This window comes from Lepisosteus platostomus, chromosome 10 (assembly GCF_059453375.1).
Source record: "Lepisosteus platostomus isolate fLepPlt1 chromosome 10, fLepPlt1.hap1, whole genome shotgun sequence".
In the NCBI taxonomy this organism is placed as follows: domain Eukaryota; kingdom Metazoa; phylum Chordata; class Actinopteri; order Semionotiformes; family Lepisosteidae; genus Lepisosteus; species Lepisosteus platostomus.
In genome coordinates this window covers 15869889-15887124 of record NC_142620.1, presented here as the reverse complement: position 1 = coordinate 15887124, position 17236 = coordinate 15869889, and the positions used below count along the sequence as shown (strand labels likewise).

At 36.2% G+C, this 17236-nt stretch overlaps 1 protein-coding gene across 2 annotated transcripts in view; it reads right to left on the bottom strand.

Moving 5' to 3' along the window:
- aven (apoptosis and caspase activation inhibitor) overlaps positions 1–17236 on the bottom strand; it is a 76243-nt gene that overhangs the window by 36932 nt on the left and 22075 nt on the right. The gene's annotated exons all lie outside the window — the stretch shown is intronic.

Below are 17236 nucleotides of genomic sequence, written 5' to 3'. Positions count from 1 at the left end.
ACCAACATTTTATTGTGGTAAGGAGCTTGACATTCAACCAAGAAATATTTCAACAAAGTTTGAGTACAAAACCCATACTGTGGATTAATGGACTAATAAGAGTGTTTTTTAAAACAATAAAAAAAAAGTATAATTAGTCATCATTTACCCAGCAGCAAATATAGCGCCATGCAACTGTACAACATAGATAGGCAGACTTGAGCAGGGTCCAACAAGGACAGAGACTTAGCACATAAGGAGGAAAACGTGTCAACTTTCAAGGCAACAGTGGTACTTGTCAAAATTTTACAATGGCTTCTCCTTGGGGTTGATCTTACCTACTGTACATTCTCAAAACAAAATCAATTTGATTAGGGGCAAACTAAAGGGACAGGTGTCCTATATTTACAGTATGGCTTTTATTTTACTACAGGCATCACAGAAATCTTTATCAGCTGTTACAACATGAAAAAAGAAACTAAATGTCTATGGTTTCCTGGGACATTATTTGGAATGATAAATTCTGCCTCCCAAAATCTTATCACATTATTCACTTACCTTTCTTTCACAGAGAGTTTCAGACAATAGTTGAAGTTGGTTTCTAGTTCCCCAAGTACACTCTCTCTCTGTAGGAGAGGTAAGGTTCTGGAAACAGGCCTCTTGTTAGTCTATCACTCTAAACAAGGACATTTCCTGTTCTCATGCAATGTTCGTGCTATATGGTCTTCTTTAGAAGTGGCAAGAAAAAGATCTGGTTGGGCAGTCTAAAAGCAGCTAAAAAGTTGTTGGTGCTTCTATGGGAGCCCTTCTCTTTCACTCCTCTGGACAGACTTGATATTTTTTATGGACCTCTCGACTGCTAGTAGATAGGGGTGAGACAGGAGGCAGGGAAACAGGAAGGAGAGACCTGGAGTGCTGTGGGTGCTGCAGTCACAGCCTTGACTTATGGGTCTTCCATTGGAGCTCTTTGAAAATTATGCTTTTGTTCACTATTTTATTATTGTTGTTGTTTTAGAAATTCTCCCCCCAAACCATCAAGACAATGTGGAAAAGCAATAAAAAAGTAAAACAGAATGCTCGGGTATATATACTGTCTAGCAATAATTGTGGAATTTAAGACCTAGGAAGTCTTAAGCTCTGTGATGAGAAATAAGACCTCATCCAGGATACTCTATTCAGTTTTTGTCATTATACCACAAAAATATCTTACAGCCTTAAAACGAGTTCAAAGAAGAGCAACAACAATGATTCTGGGTCTCAAGAACTGTCATATATGAACACATTGAGGGGGGGGGAATTCTCTCTAGTCTAGAACAAAGGAGATTGAGAGGAGATTTGATGCAAGTATACAAAGTCATTAGGTCTAAATAATAATAATTCCTTGCATGTATGCAACACTTTTAAAGCTAATAGAGACTCCCCTGCACCACTATTAATGTGTAAACCCACCTGGATGATGCATTGGCAGCCAGAGTGGGTCAGTACACTCACCACACATTAGCTATTAATGGGGAGGAGAAAAGACTGATTAAACCAATATATGGGGACCAGTAGGAGGCCATGATTGGTAAAGGGCAGGAAGAAATTTGGTCAGGACACCAGAGTAATAGCGCTACTGTTTTTGAGAAAAGCCCAGGGATTTTTAATGACCACAGAGAGTCAGGACTTCAGTTTTAAGCCTCATCCAAAGGATGGTATATTTTTACAGTACAGTGTCCCCATCACGGTACTGGGAAATTAGGAACCACATAAACTGCAGGGTAAGCTGCTCCCACTAACATCTCTTCCAGCAGCCTTAGCTTTCCCAGGAGGTTTCCCATCCAGGTACCAGCCAGGCTCGTACCTGCTTAGCATCAGTGGATTGTCAGTTGTGAGTTGCATGGCAACATAGCTGCTGGCTACAAATATGTTCAACCCAGGGCACTGTTTGACACTCAGTAGCACCAAGGACACAGACACACAATTGGATGAAAAATCTAAAAGGAAATTTAAGGGAAAATCATCTAGGAGAGAGCACATGAAACACTTATTTACAAAATGGCCCCTTTCGTTTGCAGAGCTTTCTTGACTTTTTCAAAAACACTCAAAGGAAAAGGTATTAAAAAGTACGGAAAGGGACTGAAATAGCCGAGATAAAAGTAGACATTGTTACCTGTGTCAGCTAATTAAATGACTACACCTCAAGCCAAACACTTAGAAGGAGGAATTGTATTAATTTAAGGCTTAAATGCTCTTTGTTTCTGTGCACTGAAAGTATGACAAGATGCCTCTGGCACTGCATGTTTTCAGGATGCTGCAACCCAAGAAGCGGGTTGAGAGACAGAAATCCTTATTTCACATGAGGCAGGAATAAATCTGGTGACGCCAGTTCCTATACCCCAGTGCTGACTGACTAAGCCATGCAGGCTTAAACCTTTCTTCTACTTTAATATCATCTTCTTCAAATAAAGGCAGTCAACACAGCTTAAAAATATAATGGGACACAGGGACCTATTAATTCTTCATGTACTAAGGAGCAAGTTCATGTAAACATAAGAGATGCAAGTGCACGCATGTACAACGACCTTGAAAATGTTCCTTCATTCCTCCTTAAATTAATTTTATACAGCAGGAAGACATTTCCAGTTATGCTCCTTTCCAGTGCTCAAAAAAAAAGTTATGCAAAGTGCTTGAAGAAAATATATTTAGAAATGAAATGAAATTTGCAACTGCTACACCTAGAGTAATTTATATGGTTACAAAAGACGTTTTTATAAGCAACCCATATAATCCTAAACATCCTTTGACAATGAAAATTTCTGTTCTTCTTTTTTACGGTCTGTTCAAACCCGAAATGGTTTTCAAGATTTCATTTGTTTTTGGAAATGCTCCAAACATGGGGGCTTGTGATTTAAACAAAATAAAAAATTAATAATAGAATACAAACAAGCAGTGTACAACATACACTGCAGCAGTCCAGGCACTTACAGTGCTGGCATTAGCACCATGTAAAGTAAAGCCCGAAACAGCCATCCATCCATTATCAGAAAGCTGTTTGTCCTTAGGAAGGTCACAGCAACCTGAAGCATATCCTGAAAGTACAGGGAGAAAGGCAAGACTTCCCATCTGTCTTGACAAGCTTCCCAGTCCCTGCTGATGAGAAGCAGAACTATAATATTCTGCCACCAAAATTCTTGACAGTAGGGATGGTCTTGACTGAAAGATTTTGCATCGCTTTGCATCGAGACCCAAAATTTCTAATTTTGTCTGGTCTGACCATGAAACCTTTTGCCATGCTTGCAATTTCACTTTGGTGCTTTGTTGCGGGATTTTAGAATTCTTCTTTGGTTTTATGCAAGAACCTTTTGTGGAGTGACTTGGACATTGTTGACCCTTGGACATTTTCTCCCATCTCAGGCAGCAAGACGCTGTTGACATCATAGTATCTTTCCTGCAGTGCGCTGACGCTGGAAGAGAAGCGGCCCCTCCCTGTGACACGCCTACCACATGCCAACGCACCTGCCTCTACACACAGAGCACGCGTTTGGGAGCTCTCCCTGCCCTGCATCTCCTTTTAAACTTAATCCCCTTCTGAGGCCATGGACAGGGACAGTAGAGAAGCAGGATGTCATTATTCCCAGTGGATGTTATTTTATTTCTTTTTGTTCTATTTTGAAGTATTACACTTCACCATGCTCAAAGTAATATTAACAGTCTTGGAACAGCAGCTGTGTAACTCCCAAGTGGTAACCCACTAAAGCTAAGCACCTGTGAGCCCTGGCCAGTAGCTGGATGGGTGACCTCCTGAGAAAGGTCGTGGCTGGAACAGGTGTTGATGGGACCAGTATACCGTGCAGTCTGTATGGTTTCTAATGCCCCAGTATAGTGTTGGAGACACAATACTGTAAACAGGGCACTATCCTTTGGATCAGACAAAACCCAAAGTCCTGACTCTCCATGGTCTTTAAAAATTTCAGGGCATTTTTCGGTGTCCAGGCCAAATTTCCCCCTAGCCTTTAACAATCAGGGCCTCCTTATAATCCCCATCTATGAATTGTCTTCATTACTCTATTCTCATCCCACTGACAACTGATGTGCACTTTGGCTGCCATCATCCAGGTGGGTGCTACACATAGATGGTGGTGGACTGGAGTCATCATTATCTGTAAAGCACTTTGAGTGAAGTGTCCAGAAAAATGTTACTTAAGAGTAAGTCAATATTAGTAACTTTTTATACCCTTCTCCAGATCTGTGACTTTGGTCTTCTTTATTTGAATCTTTGCTTGACATTCTGACCACAGAAAGACAGGCATATTCACCCTGAAACCAAGTGAGCCATTATTATTGCACACAACAATAATTGTGTTTCAACTAATTCTGTGGGTAGTTAAAGTAATTTTGAGCACATAATTGAAAAGATAGTAAAGATTGAAATACTTACACAATCATAACTTTTCTATTTTTCTTGTCTGTTAATTAAGTGACTTCTTTCTTTTAGACTTTTGCTTTGAATGTGTGGTGTAGGTTTTGTATCTAACAAATATCAATTGCTGCTTCAAATGTGACATTACTGCACGTTTCAAAAACAAACGTGTGAAAACAAAGTGTGAAAACTGTAAAAGGGTTTGAATAATTTTGAAAGGTACTGTATGGTGTACACCCAGTCATTGAAATTCTATACCTAAGCAATGTAAGGGGAGTTATTAATCCTAGCGGGGTTAATGCTAATTTGTGCCTTTCTTACATTTTTAAGATGAAAATTGAAGCAAAAATAATCAGTTACCGACTGACTGAAGAATGAAGAAGAGTACATGACAGTAAGAGTTCAACTGGAAATAAAACACAAAGACACAGGAGTTCTGAGGACATGGAATGATCAACCATCACATGAAAGAAAGTCTCCAATTTAAAATCCTTCAGTTGTTAACACTTGTGTGCTGGAGACAAAAATCAAAACGTATAATAAAATCATTTTTGCAAAATAAGTCCATATCTAATCATCTAAATAGTAATTCCTGATTTCATAAACCAGCACATTTTACTCCCTATACTCACTACACAAACAAACAGTGAGCACTAAAAAGAAATATCTTAAAGGAAGACAAAACCTAGAAGGGGGGAAATCAATGCAAATCTGCCAACTTTGGAGAGAACCTATTTAATCACTTAAAGGGAATATACTTATACTAAAAAGGATGAAAAAAGAACCACAGTAGCCCCTTCTGAGTGCTTAGCAAAGTGGAGATTCTACAACTGAGCTACACAGTGCATGACTCAACAACATTAACTGTTAATGTGGTCTGGGGTGGGGAAAGATGTGATACTTAAGGAAAATCATCTACAGTTAATGCTTTTCATTAAGTGCTGTTGACAGCACTAAAAAAGTGACAAATTGGTGAGAAAAATATAAAGACTGCAGTGCAAAAGACAACTTAAAGGACCCCAATAGCAGTTCAGTCCTTTTTGGATCCAGTAAAATGTCTCCGCCAAGCCTTATGGAGCTAATTTGAGAAATACTCCGATATCAAAAAACTGTTATTTTTTCTATAAATGTTTGAACGGGAAATTAAGTTTTACATTTAAACATTAATTGAAATTATCTTTACATTAGGAAACTGTCACAACCTGATGAAAATGTTGACAAGAACACTGGAATGCCCTTATTTTTTAAACAGTTTGTCACTTCTCGCAAATATATTTTCCTAAAACATGGTGTAGCAGTCTACCATCAATTAAAGGATGCACACTTGCCAGGGATGAACTTTGAGTTTTAGAGATGCTAACTGAATCTGTGCCATGAAGGATCATCTGCAATTTATTAGGTTATTTCTCTTGACAGTTCTAATGTGTGTGGGCAGTGTTAGATAATATAATTGATGCCAGCAAATATGAAGCTGGAAATTGGTTTAGTTTTATCAGCTTTCACAAAGACACTTTCTTAAAAATGTAATTTGCAGTCACCCCTTTCTATCTCAGATAGAAATTACTCAAATAAACTAAATGAATCCACATTTACATCCACAAGGGGAACAATGCTGACATTAATTGCTGGATTGAGTTACAGGATTTCTGAGCTTTAAAAGTTTGTATTTATAGGAAGATAGCAAATTTTAGACATTAAACAATCTCCAAACATTCCTAAATGCTTAAGTTACAATGAACTGTGAAGACTACTTTTTCAATTAAAAACATTTTCTGTTAGTCCCTTAACAGTTCATATATACAAGTTTATACTGTATGTGCAACATTAATACTGAGTTAGACAGACATTTTATAATGTATTTTTTAATACTAACACAGGAAATCAGCTTTCACATTTTGGCATCATTTAATAATAGTTTGAGCCTTCAAACATGCTTGTAGCTCATTCTCTCATGTGGAAATGTAGGTCACCATTATACTGCTTAGTCATTTTTTTTGTTTTTGCAGTAAAAATAAAGTCAGGTCAACAGTGCTGTAGCACAATCTGACCATTCACTGTAACACTAAGTTTACAGAGCTGTAAAAGAAGAATGACTTGCAGCACCTTTCATTATATTTAAGATGACAATCTAACAAAAATGCAGTGTAATAAAACTTTAAATTTTGGAGAAGCTAATATTCACAGCTTGGTTTTACATGTATATCTAGTTGCCCTGGAATGGCAAGCTTATAAAACTACTCCAAATCCAAAACCCTGAAATGAGAGGTTTTAACAAGAGAGACTAGATCATATTATCTATATCATGTCACCAATGCCTATGTTCTCATGAGTAGTGTTCTTAAAGGCTATCTCTGAAGCAAGGCATCAAACTCTAGACATTCACTCGCATTTTCAATTAAGTGACTGGAGCGTATAATGGATCTGCAGGGTGACACAAGGATATCATACATTGCCACATTATTTTTTTTAAATCATATTCAATTAGTATATACACCATTTGTAACCAGTGCAAATACATTTTGTAATAGGCACTGTTCCAAGCTAAATCACATTCCAGAAACATATACAAGTAGTTCTTGATTCACATACTTTATTTTCAGGTTTTTGGTTTAGAGCACCTCAAGTTTATATACTACTTTTTAATTTAGGACAAGTTAGTTCTCACTTTAAAGCTGTGCTTTGCTGCATAATGAGCATATCGGTCATGCACAGGGATCACTTGGGTAACACACAGACAACCATCATGGTGGACTTCCATTCACTGTCCATCGGCTCACCACTGTTAAATATGTCTGTAGACAACATTTGTCTTTACTGTATCCAACAGTACTTCATGCTTATATTGTATGAAGTATAAAATAATTCAATAAATAAAATCAACGAAACCATAAAACTAATCTACTACATTAAAATATTTAGACAAAAATTCAGGGCAAACCATTTGTACATAAAATCCTTAATTTATAGTAATTTAAAAACAACCCCCCCAAAAAATTGACCTTAACATTCAACAGCCTACAGTTACTAATCAGCAATTAACACTAATCATAGGACTCAAAAGAGCTGTGGTGTTCAGATGTGACTTTGGGCATGACGCCTGTATTTCCCATTCACATTTTACATGAAATCGATAAACCTTGACATGCATTTCTTTTAAAATGACTTTTACTGCAACACTATATGCGTCTTACATGAATAAATGGGAGTGGACCCAGAACACAACCTCCCCACTTATATGCATTAGTAATGTAAACTAAGTTTTTGAGTTACGTGCATCTTTCAGGAACATATCTACCGCATAAATCGAGAACTACCTGTAAAAAAAGAATTTTGCATTATCCTACAAAGTACACCAGCTGAAACTGAATGAATGTCTTAATTATTGCTATTAAATCCTCATTAGTGAGCCTGTTAGCCCAAAATACGTATCAGGTTCTCTGCCATTAATAACAATTATCCTGCTGGAAAAGTTCTAGGTTCAAATGTTTAGTTTCTTAAAATTGTAAGCATCACAGATTTGAAATACCAGGTTCTTGCATAAACTCGGTGAAATTTAGACTCACATAATGCTTTTTTTCCCCACAAGAAATACTCACACGCAGCCTATACAATTCTGAATGTAACAGCATCATTCTTGAAGTGAAAGTTCACATACTGTACATGAGTTACAGGGTACTTTCTGATTAACAGAAATTTGAGAAAGCAGACCACTAAAATTCAAAATGCCTCTCCTTTGCTTCCTGACAACCTAAACAGAGTGCTTCCCGTAGATCTGCAAAGTACTTAAAAAATGCTGCAAATTATATCACCCCTGTGTAGTCACTTAATTATTGTACCTTACTAAGGTGTTGTTTTTCACCTAAACTATTAACAAACACATTTTCCCTAACAAGAAATAAAATTTAGTAAGTTTTAAGGCATAAGAAAGGTTACATACTGTAAAAGAGTTGTTGCCATGGTTAAATGCCTATGTCTTTAACATTGCTGACTGTGTTATATAGTTTAGATTTATTATTTCAATTCTATCCTGCGTTATGAAAAAATAAATATTTAAGCTTGTCAGGAACATACTAGTGAATTAAAACATATCTTTGCAACACCAAAACTTTAACCAGTTAGCTGAGAAAGTGTAAACCTGTTTTTTTTACCTTTTTAAATAATACATTCCAGAAAAATAATTAGCTCTTTATTAAGAACATAACAGTGTGTGCAATATATTGAGATCTCTTTTTAGCCCTACAATGGAATGTAAAAATCCATCTACATTTACAGAGTGTCCAGCTAAACCGTGTGTATGATTGTCTTGCAAAGTGGAAAAAGAGCATTAGCACAAATAAAAGCCTATGCAAAGTGGATGTTGGTTTGGATGCATCCCAATTACTATTAATTAATGCACAAAATCACTAAATTACATTGAACATAGACAGAGTAAGTCCTATTTTCCTAATGGCTACCATTTGAGTGCAACTTAAATAGGTACTAATGGTGTAATTATGCTGAACTGCAGAAGTCTTATCAATTTAAACCCTCCTTCCAGGAATTGTTCAGAAAAGCAGAAGACATAACACAAACAAATCTTCCTTTTGTGCATCAAAGTATGTTATAGTGATTAGCAGACAATGTAAACAACGATTTCATTCAATTTCAATGGATTTTTGAATACGGTCATGTGATACAATGCTGCAGTTTGAAAGGGGCAAAAAACTGTAGTATCTCCATCTTGACTCGCTTGTAAGGAGAAAACAAAATCCACAAAATCACCAAACATTAAAGGCACAGGGTCTAGTTCCTGAGCGGCCTAGCTAACAGACTGCAAAGGTTAAAACTGTAACAGGAAAAAGATATTAACTCGTTTGTTCAGCAAGCTTGTGTTTTGTATGCTCCTAAAAATGGAGAATGCATAATAAACAGAATTATTGTTAATATATACTGTCCTAGAGTAACATGTCCAACATGTAAATTTATTGAATTGACACTTAAAAAGTGGCTTGTGTTGCATACAGAAAAGAAACAAAGACAATGAGGCAGGATAGCGCAATAAAAACTGCTTTCTGCAAGTGCATTTTCACTGGCGGGTTATTCATGTCATCCAATCATTTATAATCACATTAACGTCAGATTGATATTTATACTGAAAATGTGGTAAAGGTTTCTCTGATCCCCCATTACCATACAATCAGAGACAAATAATGCCTTTAAGGCATTTAAACAAATGTTACCTTGCTAATAATTAAGTACTTTCACTAAGTAATATACTTTTAAGTACAAAATCATGCAAAAAACTTACTAAAAATAAGGAAATGTCTAAGATCATTCACATACACAGAAGTGACTTTATCGCTCAGGTTCTTGTGGCTCTTAAAATACTTCTAATAAATTAGGTAATACCACAGAAACAGAACTCACAGCATATTTTTTTAACTTGTACTGTACAAATACTATAATAGAATAGAATATTAGTATATGGATTTCTTTAAATGGATCGATATAAACCATGTAGGAATTATTTAGGAGAAATGATTTTGATGCAGTTTATCACATCCATAACAATTGTTCTTCTTCCAAAATATCTGTGGCAAAATGTTTACAATTGATACTGCAACATGATATGGATTTAAAGGGAAGCAGGCGACAGTAAATTGCACTAGTCAAAAACTGAAATTGGATTATTGTTGTACATTGCAATATTACATGTTGTAATTTGAAAGGAATATTATTCAACACGATGCTGCATCTGTAGAAAAATATATTTTCATATAAGAAGAATCAACTTTGCAAGTGTGTACCTTTTTTCTAGGAGTCTTTGTTGGCTAATAAAAACGGTACTTCAGGGCAAATGTATAAGAAAAGTGCTATTTAAAATACACAGCAGGCAGTTAACCAAGTGGAACACAGCTTACTCAAAGCAATACAGGGAGACAGGCCATATTAGCAGTGTCTTGTTCTTTTAAGTGGTGTAACAGCCAATTCATATAGTTCCCTTCTCTTTACATTGTACAGCACTTGGATTCAGCAGCATTTTGTCGTTATAAAATTCAGAGGTATTGCTGCTCTCTGCTTATTATCTGGTTATCATCTTCAACGGGAAATGTGTTTCCCACCTCTAGGCAGGAAAATAAAAATAAAGCATTTTAATATTTGTATTGAAAAATGTCTAACAGAAGCACTTTTATATTTGTAGCCACACAAAACAACAATATTGGATTTTAGCGCAAAAAGTCAATATTTTTTATCAGAAATTTCTTATTTCCTTGAGTAAAGCAAAGAGGGAACACACTAGCTATTAAATGAATAAATGCAGAATAAGATCAGAAAAGACAGGGTTAAGATACAAGAGTGCAAATAATTTAGACAGCTGAATCCTCTGCAATGAAGATTATTAAACATCAATATTTAAGGAGTCTAAACTTAAACCTCAATTTGTCATGAATATGAAAGACCTCAGAAAATAATAAATGTTGGGAAAATAATGTATGCTGTTCAATAAGCATTGCATGCAAGCAAGACTACATCATTTTCTATAATCTGGAAATAAATGTCATTTGGCCAAAATCAATCTTGTTAACATCACTGCAAGGTTTAGAAACTACAGTGGCTCTTCTTGTCTTTCTGCATTTCCTCACTTTTGCAAAAAAACTACAGCAATGACAGACTAAATTGTATTTTAGATGCCACTGCAACAGAATATTTTAAAACAAGGCACAATTACAGCAGCCTAATGAGAGCATACCCTTCTCCCCACACTGCTACATTTATATTTGTCAGTGAAGCATTGTAATTACAAGCTGATACCTAGACTGTCAAAAGCTGTCAGCATATCACCTTTCCCACAAACATTATAAAATTATTAATAATTAAGGCGGAACAGTTATATTACAAAATCTGGGACACAGATCCTCTTTTAATCTGGCAACTGAGTTCTTGTGTTTACAACACATTCTGCAGTTTAGACACACTTTGTGTTCAGAATGTGTATAATCCGTTTTTAGTATGGAGACTTCTTGGGAAGTATTTACATGCTGTGCTGACAATCCTCAGCCATATTTCCTTTTGGTCTCAAATTGCAGTAGCATTTTGTTCACACCAGAAAACACTTGTTGGGTTCAGAAAGACCCCGAGGTGACAGGGTTATCAAAAATATTGTATTTTTTTTTATTATGCAGTTTCTTAAGATGGTAACCATAAAAGGATTTGCAGAAATTAAATGTATAACTGATTGCCCTGCAATAGCATGACGTCCTGTCCAAGGTGTACCCTACCTTGCACCTGTTGCTGGTTGGAAGGTCCAGCTCCCCTGCAACACTGAACTGAAAGAAGCAACTGGAAAATGGCTGGATATAAACTGCTAACTCTGACAGATACCTCAAAACCCCCAGACCACATTGGGTCGCCTACCCCAGAAGTTCATTCTGGAAGACAACTGTTTCTTCCCATAGCTGAAAATCTATTGGCAAAGGAATGGGGAGATAAGTAAGCAACTCTTATTTATATTGTCTTAGTTCTATTATATAATCTGCGTCTGTTACTTAGGTCCACATTTAAAAATGTTTCAAGCCCAGGAATGTTCTACATCCAAAACCTACAGAAAGTAGTTTTTCTTTGTAGTTTGTAGTTTAAAACTACATTATCTATGGAGCAGAAACTCAATCCTGAGGTACGAAATACAAATCCAGACTATGGGAGGGATTCTAGCTGATGTAAAACTGAGCATGAGTAATGAGTAAGAAGAAACCATCACGAAAAACAAATACATAGTGGAAACAGCAGGGGCAACATTTTTTTTATTGTCATTAAAAATCAAATAATGTTGATATGTTTCATGATCAAAGAACTGCAGCAGTTACATTTGAAGGATTTCATCTATATATACAGTTTGTCTAAAATCAACTGTAAGGACACTAGAAGTTGCCTTGCAAACTAAACAATATTTCATGATCTTAACTGAGAAAACCACAACACCATGAGAAACCATGTCTACGCAGTACATCACTGACAGCATGGGTTTAATTCATAGACTACTTTGAATTGGGGAAATATTTGTTCTGACTGTATTGCACTGTGGAGTACTGAGGTACTGTAACAAAGTTTTGTGAAGAAAATATTTTTGTCAAATGAAAAATAGCTGCACACAAACAATGCAAAGACAGTTTCTCCTACTCTAATGCTCAGAAATGTTCTATAGATCTGTTAATTTCTAAATTGACTTTTGCAGTCTTGATATTAATTACATTTTAAGTGCATAGGAAGGCAATGAAAACCCTTCTAGTACTTTTTTGAATCTAGCTCATTTAGGCATAGATTGCCTTAGCTCCTGTAAACTCAAGGTCAGCAGCTATGACGTCAGCCTCTGAGTAGAAGTCATATCAGATATCCTATACTGCATGCTTCTGCTGGACCCCACAGTGATGCTTCCATCTCAGCAGACCATGATCAAATATCTTCCGACAAGAAATCATGAAACTTTCATTGAAAGAAGCTCATTAATTAGCGATACATGACCATCCTTTCACTTGCGCACTCACGGTTGAGTTTTTCCTTTACAGAGTTAAGCAATGAGCCCTTTCATTACATGAATAGCAATATTTACAAATGCAATCTTTAAGTGTGTATGCACAGCACAATGAACACTGAGGAATTTTTAAAGCAATTAGAAGGAGACCCTTGTTGATTAAGAAAGTCCAAGCGAGGAACAGAGCTGTTACTGGAGTGTACTAGAGCCAACAAGCTACCACCCTCCTCTCTCATCTCACCGGGAACCCAACCTGCATGGTCAATTTCAAGAATTACCATGGCAAAGCTTTGATTAGTTATAAAAACTATTTGTCACATGGCGAAAAGGAAAGTCCCCAAGAAGGGCAAAATGATTAACCTACTGCTTAGCTGCCAAAGAGATAGGTTAATGACAGGCAGGCAAATGCAGGAAGAAACCTGATTGTGTCTCAAACTGCTCAGTCTTCTATTAAAACTGCTTCTATTAGTTTTTAATAGGTTGAAGTTCTTTTATATTCACTTCCAATTGCCACTAAAATGACTTTGAAAAGGTTTTTTTACTTGAAAATAGGAAAACCTGACTACTTTTACTTAAAGAGACAAATTCACATTTTTAGAGTTATTTCAGTATGCTAGAGTCTCAATTCTAGTTCTAGAAATATTCCCTGGATTTGCTTCTAGTTACTATAGTTATGACCATTAATCATTGAAGCAAAATTAATTTTGCTTAAGTTAAGTTTGCAAAATGAAATAAAATGATATTCCATAATGGCTATCAGTAAAGCATGACTAGATTTTAAGATAAAAAATAATCGTAATGCTCACACATCAGTGTAAATACATTTTGTTAATACTGTTCCACACTTTTGAAAAATATTACAGGCTGCAGTAATTCAGAAAATATTTGCGAATTGTCAAGAAAGCTTTTGAAGCATGTCATCACTGAAAGAGATGACCGTAAAATCTAGCTTAGACTTGCATTGTCTGTGAGTGAGCACCGATGTTCCAGAACATCATCGCTCACCAGGACATTGTACTGATACCTAAGAGATGCTTTTTGACACAGTCAGTTTTTTAGGGTTGGAAACAAAATGCAGAAGCTGACCAGCTAGATTCTTTCAAGAGGTGGCTAAATTAGATTCTGAAATCAGCTAGTTGCTAGACAACAAGCACGATGAGCAGAATGGTCTTTTATCATTTGTTCCCTTTCTTATGCACTTGTGTTCTACCAGTAATAATCTGATTAGCTTCAGTCTTTCATTCTGATATATTTACATGTTAGTCTGATAAATTTACATTAGAAGTCCTTCAAAATTGCAACAAAGAACAAGTATTGTAAAAAAATGTGCTATGTTATATATTCATTATTTCCATTGGATATTCACTTGACATTTAAGTCAGCAGAACACTCATTGGATTTATTCATTATAATACCAAAAGGAAAATACAGACATGCACGATCAGGCTAAAAGCTGCTTTAGCGTGAACATTCAGTATTTTTCTTTTTTTACAAAAAAAAACTAAAGACCTGTATGACTTTTAATTTACTCATGAGGAATGTTTGGCACCTGTTCCAAGCAGAACTCCAGCTCCTCCAGACTGTGTGACCTACACTTGTGAGCTCCTTTCTTCAGCTCATACTGTACCAAGTTCTACTAAAGTCTGTGATAACCAGAACAAAAGTGAATATTATCCTTTAGATCATTAAGTTTAATGCACATATTGTATTTTTCTTCTACTGTGAAGTTTATTTGCAACCAAATTTAACACTCATGACAGATGGCACCAATCCTTGACTAATTTATCGTGATATTGCTGTTATTTGAGGAACATCTGTTCCACCAAGACCAGAGGAAGCAAACCCAACTTTAAAGCAAAACACATCCATTTGTATTAATCACAGAAGGGAGGGCATTCTTTTTCAATAGGAGTTTTACATTTCTACATCATAAATATGGTGAGACTGGCCAAAAAACCAATGTGTGTCACATTTGACCTGGGAGTCAATTAGTTGCTCTTTGGCAAATGTAAGCCTTTTCTTTTCATGTTGCCATGGTAACTTGTAACTTAAGTGGGGTTTTGGGATGTGTATAAATTATCATTCCAAACCACTATTCTGACCCCACATTTGGATAAAACTGTCTTATGCTGTCTACTAAGGCTTAGTGGCAATCGAGGTGACTTCCAGCAGCTACTACAGAATTCTGTGGCTTTGTGAAACTACCAGACACCTAAAACATTGGTGGATTAAATTTCTAACAACTACTGTAAGAACAATACTCTGCATTTAGAAATAGGTATTTTTACAACTGTTCACTGATGTTTACAATATCACTTCACATACACTATTATCACATATTGTTATTGTTGAAAAATCTTTATGTACACTTGTATTTCCCGACAAACTCTTTAGATAACGGTTCATAAAGGGTATGAAGAAATTTGGAGGCTACTGCAGGCTGCCATTACATCTCAAAGAACAATCATAACCTTTGTGTTAAAAGGAAGCTTATGAAAAGTATTTAGGTGAATAATTGGGACACTTTTTAGCAACACCATCTGGACTGATGTGTAAAGGCTAAATATCCATTGACTCACATGGCACATTGGATAAGATGATGACGAGCAGAGAAACTGTGCTGCCCTGAATCTGTGGTGTGCCTCAGGGGATTGATAGTGTTCTGAAATGTTGAGAGAAGCAGAAAACTGTGCATGCCAAAATCAAGGGACTCCCAAATGACTCAACCAGTAAACACAGCTTCAGTGCTATATTCAGGACATCAATGGTTTAAGTCCGTGTTTTGTCGTTAGCTGTGACCTGTTTTTCTGGCTGGCAGAGCCCTATTGACTAAGTATTGCCAAGGTAGAGTGGTTTGAGTCAGGCACAGCATCCTCTGTTTACCATGAAACAGCTACAGCTGTAAGCCTGCAGTGTGTGGTTTCAAACCACTGCTTGCTGGTACTGGTTGCTGTTGGCACTAAGGAACTGAGGGAGATGAAAAGGAACTGGACGGTTTGGTGGCAGTACATATTTCAAAAGAAGTCCAAATCTTCAACCCAGTATGCAGCATCAACTGAACCTAAAATGTTTAGAAACTGGCAATTGCAAAATGGAAGGGATTAAAAAATTAAATGTAAATTCTTAGATTTAGTAAGAAAAAGAGTAGGTATTATGTAACAGTTTCCTTGTGTTGTTTACTGTCAATATTTAAGTTCTGTAAGATGGTATTGTTAGATTAAGTGCAAATTTACTAGTGCATTGAAGCACAATGAACTCAGGCCTTTACAAACCAAGCCTATCTACCTTACCTAAAGATTTCTGAAATAATTTCAGCTTAGCAGCTAGTGAAAATAGCACAAAAGTAACAACGGATAAAAAAATATAAAGAAATCAGTATAAGATGTGTCACAACACAACAAAATCTGATACCACTTGAACATTGAATAGCAGATGGTAAGGAGACCGGGTGTCAGATGTAACAGTCTAAACCCAGTTCAAAAGCTTATAATGGCTCTAAGCTCCTCACTTCTAATTTTCACAGCATCAAGTATGAATTCATCCTGTACCTACGGAGTGTCACCTAGACACTCCACATAAGCATTCTTTCTCTCTCACACAACACACACTTCAAGATCTCTGTTTGAGGGGAAAAAAGCTTTAGATTTAGTATAACCCATATCACAAATTATGGAGAAACTGTTACTTTTAACCAATTACCATTTTTTCATATTTCAGTCCTTGTTAGCAAACAATCTAGTGATAAAGAAATGAAGCACTGTTTATTCACTTACAAGCTGCCTCATGAAGTGCTTTGGTATTAGTGTCTTGAAGGCGTTTTGAATTCTTTATAAAGAAAATCAAGGCATGTGTCATTCTTGCATTTGATAATGCTCATTTGTTTGTTTAGGATGAAATACAAAAACAACTGGAAGATCTGGAACACAATACAGTAAATGTATGCTCTTCCGCACCTGTTGTAGATTCATTAATTGAGACAGCACTAATAATGCAACTCTACATGATTCTCCATCTATCGAAGGAGCGTAGCTTCATACCATTATGGTGTCTCATCAATTTTCGCACTGCCATTAACATGCTGCTACTCCTGCAGCGCTGACACAGTTTAAATTATCAAAGGAAAACTCAGTTAAGTCAATGTTAACTATACAGAGTAACAATCCCTTTCGGAAAGCACTATAAGTTGAATCCAATACTATTTGATAAATATCACTTTTGGTGTCTTACAAAAGGGAAAAAAAACATGTTCGTATTCTTATGTGTTGTACTAAAAACTCATACTCTGTGTCAGTCAAGCAAATATCCAACAATAAAAAGCAGACCATTCTGGTTAAGCCTTGATAACT